Source organism: Phyllostomus hastatus, unplaced genomic scaffold, assembly GCF_019186645.2.
Source record: "Phyllostomus hastatus isolate PE091 unplaced genomic scaffold, TTU_PhHast_1.1 phas_scaffold_21, whole genome shotgun sequence".
NCBI classification, from domain to species: Eukaryota; Metazoa; Chordata; class Mammalia; order Chiroptera; family Phyllostomidae; genus Phyllostomus; species Phyllostomus hastatus.
This window is the reverse complement of record NW_025334017.1, coordinates 20,295,819-20,302,954: the sequence shown is the minus strand read 5'-3', so window position 1 is coordinate 20,302,954 and position 7,136 is coordinate 20,295,819. Positions and strand designations below refer to the sequence as shown.

Genomic DNA, 7,136 nt, shown 5'->3' with positions numbered 1-7,136 from the left:
GGAGAAATTGAAGTTGGTGACAATGAGATATCAAGTTCTGGTTTAAACTAAAATCATTTTAAGTAAAAACTGATTGAGCAGTTGTGAACTTGAACTTGCCAGAAATCTCTCTTCTTATTTTCTGAGAGATTACTCCATGTCTCCTATAAAGTCTTCTGCACACTGAACAACAGGGTAAAAGCATCCCCTCCATTCCCCCGGGTCTCACACTCAGAGGAGAGCCTGACCCCAGGGTGCAGATGTTCATCTCCGTCTATGGTTGCTGGGTTGAACGGGCGTGAAGAAAGTGTGAGGACAGGGGAGGCGAACTTGATGAGCTGAACTTGATCCCTGCTAGTGGAGTGGGATTGTCTTTGGTCTTTGGACAAGGGCTGCTTATGCTGATCATGTGACAAAATTCACATGTTCTACCTGCAAACTCACACACCCTTCTTTCCTGATCAATCTCATACCATAAGCTTAGAGTTTGCCTGGCATGGTGCCACGTGCAAATGAGAATTAAGAACTTCTACTACGTGAAAATGTTAGCTCCCATGTTGCTCATTACCCTGCTAATTTGTATATACTGGTCCATAGTCCCTTTGCAACACCCTCGGGGCCTCGTGCGTTTTGGCCTTTAGATTGTTTGCCTGTTAGAAAGGTAAGAAAGTATACACGTTATGTACAATTGAATACCCTGAGTACAGCTGGGGAAGCACCCCTTGACTAAACACAGTAGTATCATGCAGAAAAAGACAAATATCCACACTCAGTAGACCAACGAAGATTGTGAGTAGCCTCATTCACATCAGGTTTTGCCACCAAAGAGATTTTGATGACAAATCGTTAAAAAAAAGAAGAAGAAGAAAATGTTTTCAGGATTTCAGAAATGTGCACACGGTTGTGGGCCCGAATCCAGCCTTCCCGCGAGTTCCGCCTTCTGAAGGGTCGTCATTCACTTGACCGCTGAAGCACACCTGATTCGTCCGTCGCGCTCGTCACAGGAGTTTCCCATTCTAACTTGTCTGTTCCGCGAGCGGCCCTCACCGCACACGACAGGGGCTGAGTGAGTTTTTGTGGACTAAACAAACAGAGCAGTCTAGCAAGATGAAAGTTATGACAACCAAATCTCACAGTTGACGAAACCAAGCCCCAGGAGGTACGGGGCTTGGCCCAGGGTGACTACAGTCTCCTGGCGTTTGGTCCTCCTCCCCTACTTATTTGCACGCAGTGTGACTGAAGGTTTGGAAACGCAGCCAGGTTGGAAAAGGACAAGCAGCTGGGTCTAAAGCAGTGTTTCTCAGCCGGGGGTGATTTTGTCCCCTCTCCTGGGGTGGGGAGGATGTTTAGTAATGCCTAGAGGTATTTTGGGTTGTCACGACGTGCAGGAAGGTGGTGTGGGTGTGGCAGTTAATGAGTAGAGGTGAGGGATGCTGCTAAATAGACGTCCTGCAGTGAAGCCGCAGAACAGTCTCATAACCAGAGATCAGCCTGAAAGTTGATGGTGATGAGATGAGAAACTCATCTAAGAGTCTCAAGCCAGCCTCATTCAGAAAACGCCCCAACCAAACCTTGTACGTTAGGAGACCAGTTGACGCCTTTCAGTGTTTGCGCCTCTTCATGTCACTTTGTGCAAACCTCGCACTGCTCCCCCCACTCCGCGAGGTATCATGCCCCCCAAACCAAACCTGCCTTTCTACCACCTGAATGAGTTCCTCCAACTCGGGGACAGTCCCAGCCTGAGGATGGGCTGTGCTGCTGGCCCCAAAGGGACAGTGAACAAATGGGCATTGCTCTCCAACGGCGGGGGGCACACTTAAAGAAATCACAGACCTGGTCAAAGTATCAATACACATGCCTTTAAGATCTGAATGATAATTTCACATTTCTTTTCGTCATGTTGTCTTAAGAAGATGAGAAAGAACTCTTGCCTTTGGTAGCTTTTGAATCACCAGCAGAGGGCAGACATTGCTTACCTAAAGGAAAAATTGCAGCTTTGCTCAAATTCCAGCCCTGACTGCCAGGCCAGTGCAGACCCAGCTGCAGGGACCAGAGGATCAGCTGCCTCCCCTGGTCCTGTCTCCCTCTGGGTCGTAATTGGCATGATCAAAGTCATCTCACTCTGTCAGAATTCTGTATCTGGAAAGATATGATTTCTCTCTCTCTCTCTCCCTCTCTCTCTCTCTTTTGTGTGTGTGTGGCATTTGAAACTCTTTCTTGAAAAATGGAAAAAATTATTTTTCCTAATTATAAATAATGCATGAGCATTGAAGAAAATCTGAAAGAAAATAACAGCACGAAGGAAAATTGTATCTCTCCGAGACGGTCACAGTTGGCTACCTTTTTGGTGCTTTTCCTTCTAATGTCTTTCCTAGTAAATCTTCTGAAATGCATTTGTAGCAGTGACACGGGAGGGGCCTGGAGACGCTGAGAAACTCACAAACCTGCTGCGCTTCCCTGCCACTGTGCCTCTGCTCACCCAGCTCCACTGAGAACTCTTCTAATCTCTGAAAATCCAAATCCTAGATATTCTTCAAGATCAAGCTCAGATGCCTTGCGTGACTCTTCCCAGCAGGAATTGATCTATGTTGTCTGTATTTTTGTGTCACTGTGTCTGTGACTCTCCTGGCAATTACCACCTTTTGCCATATATTACGACTTTTATGGACAGTTGAATCTTTCCACAAGGTCTAAATCTTATGAATGCGGGAATCTCACTTCATCTTTCTATCCTTCCTAGCACTGACCCTGGGTCCTCACAGAAAGTACTCACGAGGATTCTGAAAGGTAAGGAAGGACTGAAGGAAAGAAGGGGGAGAGAAAAAAGGAAATTTTTCATTGTAACTTGCAACAAACTTTTGAGGAAAACGGGAATTATTCCAGTTTCACATAGGAGGCCCAGCAATCCTGAGGGCTGGCTCATGTTTATGATGTGGCATTTCCCGACATTAGAAGACTCAGAGTTTGGGCATTTTTATGTGTTAAACTGTGCGTTCCAAAAGGTTAGGTTGAAGTCCTAACCCCCTGGTCCTTGCAAATGTGACCTTATCTGGAATTGGGTCTTTGCAGATGTAACCAGGTTAAGATGAGGTCATACTGGATTAGAATGGGCCCTACATCTAATCCCCACATCCTTATAAGGAGACAGAGATTTGGACACAGAGACACACATGGAGGAGGACAGCCATGCGAGGATCAGGCAGAAAACTGAGTGATGCAGCCACAAGCCAAGGAATGCTACAGGTTGTCGGCAGTCACAGAAGCTGGAAGAGGCAGGGGAGGACTCTTGCCCAGAGCCTCAGAGGGAGTGTGGCCCTGCCAACACCTTCATTTCATTCCTCTAATCTTTAGGACTGTGAGAAAAGAAATTTCAGTTGTTTTAAGCCATCCCGTCTGTAGTGATTAGTTAAAGCAGCCCAAGGAAACCAGTTCATCATGTTAAGAACTCTTAGCGACACCAGGCCTACCTGGGGAATGAAGGGAAGTCCAATGGATATTTGGAAGGAAGTTAAGATTCCAAGGAGATATAGGGGGTTCTTGGTGGCTTAAGACAGAAGGGGTTGTTTGATGGGGTCAAAGATAGCTTTCCATTGTTTCTTTGCCTGAATTTTAGCATGGGCACAGACTTCTTTTTCCCTCATTTATATTTCAAGGTATCAGACCTTATTGAAGGTCTTTAAAAAATGTTGCAAAAGTGTAACCATCTGATTTCTCCTGTGTCATCGATGGACCATTTCTAAATGCATGCAACCATGGTGGTATCTTGTTAGCTCCTAAGTAGTTCCTGCTATATTATGGTTTGCTTCTACAGATGTTGTGAAAAGCTAAAAACTGATAACCAGCCAGATCAAGCTCTTAGAATGAAAATAAGGATTTAATGTACTGCAGCTGTTCATTTATCCACTCTCATCCTAAGTTTCTTATATGATTCTGAGGATTAATTTATAACTGGGAAAATATTGCCAGAATAAGGGAATGGAGTTTTCCCTCTAAAATAAGCCCAAATGGTCTCCCTTCACCCCCACACATTGGTAACTTAGATCCATGGGCCTAGATCGATCACTTCTTAGAATAAAATGACTGGCAGGTGGTGCAGGTGAGACTGCTGAGTGAATGTCCTCCCCACTCCTTGTGGGAGGAAAAATGAGTCGGCAGACCTCTAGGTGACTTTCCCTAGGTTCCCATGGTGGCCTTCATATGCCTCCAACATTACATGAATAATGATGAAGTTGGTGGTGACAGGAATAAAATAATAACTGCCATCACTGGAACAAAACCAACACTATTTATTCCCGAAAAGATTTCGGCCTAGCAGCATCTGGCACATAGTATTCACTCAGTGAAAGCTTCCTGAATGACGAATATGTGAATGAATAAATGAACAGATTAGTGGAGCTGGACCCTCCTAGCAGTGCCCTTTCTTGCTTTTTGACTGAATTTATTTCCGTAATTTCCTGGCAGGATGTCTAAGACCAAGGAAGGCTCAGTAAATAATGACATCTATGGCCAAAGCCATTAATTTTGAGTGGTAATAAGTTTTAGTTTCCTGTATTACCTCCTGCCATCGGCCCCCGAGCATACTATTGGGCTGGGATTTACCCTAGACAAAGATTTCAGGGATGCTGTGATGCATTGTCTTCAAAACCAAAGGTAATGACTTCAAATACAGCAACAATCACGACATTTCTGCTTTTAGTTTCTGGTAAGTCACTGGAGTTTTTTCTTATTTGGCTAAAAATAATATTGCCATTTGAGTATTCCCTGACCTTAGGATTCAATCCCAATTGATTTATTTGACTAATATTTTTTGAGCATCTATTATGTGCCAGGCACTTGTAATGTGTTGGTGAACAAAATACCTACCTTATAACTACCTTTCTACCCTATAACTGCAGCCTGTAGATTAGCTTCCTGGTCACCCCAAGAAGGTTATCAACACGTGAAGCTTTTCTTGAAGGTGTGGTTGTTTGGGCAGAGGACATAGTGCTTTGTTTGACCCATTCATTTATTCTCCACCACCCATAGATGGAGCACGACAGACCCATGCTAAAAGGAATCTTTCACTACTGTACATATTAGTTCTTAGGTAATGGGTCTGCCCGTTACCAGGGGAAACCACCTCCATTGCATGACAGGAGTGGTTTAATCTAATGGGCGAAGTCATGCATTTAGGCAAGCTCCACACCCCAACTCGACGGAGACCTTGTACCCGATGGCCGCCCATCTGAACTGTGAAATCTGGGGGGGCAGGCCTTCGTTTCCTGTTACTTGGCTGCTTGTGTCACTTGGCACTGCTGCTGGAACTCACTGACCCCTCCCCTCAACTACCTTCAGTGCCTACACAGCTCTTATGCTCTGTTCACTTCCCCGATTTTTTCTTCCCTGTGTCATTTGCTGACTTTTCCTCCTACACCCAATTCCTTACATAAAGGACTCTCTCAATAAGGTTTTGTTCCAGATTTAGTGTTTCTTCCCTTTTCTTTCTGTACACCCTTCCTGGGCCATATTCTTTTCTGCCTTGGTTTCCTCCTCCACTTAGATATATTGATTCTGACATCCTCAACTCTGATCTCTCTTGGGAACTTCTTTTTTTCTTTCTTTCTTTTTTTAAAAAAAGATTTTATTTATTTATTTTTAGACAGAGGGGAAGGGAGGGAGAAAGAGAGGGAGGTAAACATCAGTGTACTGTGAGATTTGTGGATCAGTTGCCTCTCACAGACCCCCTACTGGGGACCTGGCCTGCAACCCAGGCATGTGCCCTGACTGGGAATCGAACCAGTGACTCTTTGCTTCACAGGCTGGCACTCAGTCCACTGAGCCACACCAGCCAGGGCAGAACTTCCTTTTTTCAAATGATAATTAGGCTTTTCACTTTTGTATGCCTTTTAGGTTCCTCCACATGGCAGGTCCAAAATTGAACTAATCTCTCTCCCCTCCCAATCTGATTATTTTTCTCTTGTGCTTTGCATCTTGCTCAATCCCATCATTGGATCCTATCACTCAAACTAGAAATCTCAGTTAGCTTCTGTGCTTCCATCTTGTTCATTGTGGTAGTCTGGCTCCAAGACACCCCCAATTATCCTCACCTTCTAAAATTTGCATTTTTTATGATCTCTCTGACAATGTATCATGATAGGCCTATGTGACTAAGGAATATGCTAGAAGTGATGGTATGTGACTTCAAAGTCAGATCATAAGAGAAAGTGCTGTCTCACCTTAAATTTTTAGGTCACTTGCTCTGGGGGCCAGCTGCCATATCATAAAGACATTCAAGCAACTCTTTGGGGAGATCCACGTGAGGAGGAACTGAATGCTCTTGCCAACAGTTAGCGTCAACCTGTCAGCCATGGGAGTGAATCGTCTTGGGAGTGGATCCTGTGGCCCAGGATGGCTATGAATGTGGCCCAACACAAAAGCAGAAATTTACTTAAAACCTTTTTTTTTGTTCATCAGTTTTCATTAGTGTTTGTGTATTTAATGTGTGGCCCAAGACAATTCTTCTTCTTCCAGTGTGGCCCACAGATGCCACAGGCTGGACACCCCTACAACCCAATCAAACCTTCAGATACGGCAGCCTTGGCCCACATCTTGACTGCAACCTCGTAAGAGATCCTGAGCCATAACCACTGGCTAAGCCGTTCTTAAACTTCCTGACCCACAGAAAACTGCGAGAGAATACATACTTACGTTGTTTTAAGCTGATATGTTTTGGAGTAATTTGTTATATAAGAATAGATAACTAAAACATTTATAAACCATATATGTGTACATGTATTTTTGATTGGGGAAGAGCATGAACACATCCCCCATTACCACAGGTTATACAGTCAGATTTCCCACACCTGGGGAAATTGCAGGGGTCAGCACACCTGGAGTGCAATGGATGAGCCTTGCCCTGGGAAAACTACCTTTGTGATCACGGTGTCTCTCCTGCCAAGTAAGTATAGAACCATATTTTATTAGTCACCACATTCTCGTTGCTATTGCTCTCTAAATAATTTTTTTGTGTATAGCTCATTTTCTTTACCTCTCCTGTTCTAATTTTAGGCCTTTATTATTTCTATCCTAGAATTATTTCAATATCTCCCTATTGGCTTCCTTGTCAGTAATTAACTTCCTCTCCTACCTTTAAGGCATCTTCCATATTGCCATCAGTT

General features: G+C 44.1%; 1 long non-coding RNA gene and 1 other non-coding gene across 2 annotated transcripts; one reads left to right on the top strand and one right to left on the bottom strand.

Moving 5' to 3' along the window:
* The first annotated feature begins 2,717 nt into the window (after positions 1-2,717).
* LOC123833353 lies at positions 2,718-6,737 on the top strand. Its single transcript, XR_006788217.1, has 2 exons — positions 2,718-2,766; positions 6,208-6,737. It is a non-coding gene; the product is annotated as an uncharacterized LOC123833353 (long non-coding RNA).
* Positions 6,738-6,760: 23 nt separating this feature from the next.
* Positions 6,761-6,924, bottom strand: LOC123833397. Its single transcript, XR_006788237.1, has one exon. It is a non-coding gene; the product is annotated as a U1 spliceosomal RNA (small nuclear RNA).
* Between the last annotated feature and the right edge of the window lie 212 nt (positions 6,925-7,136).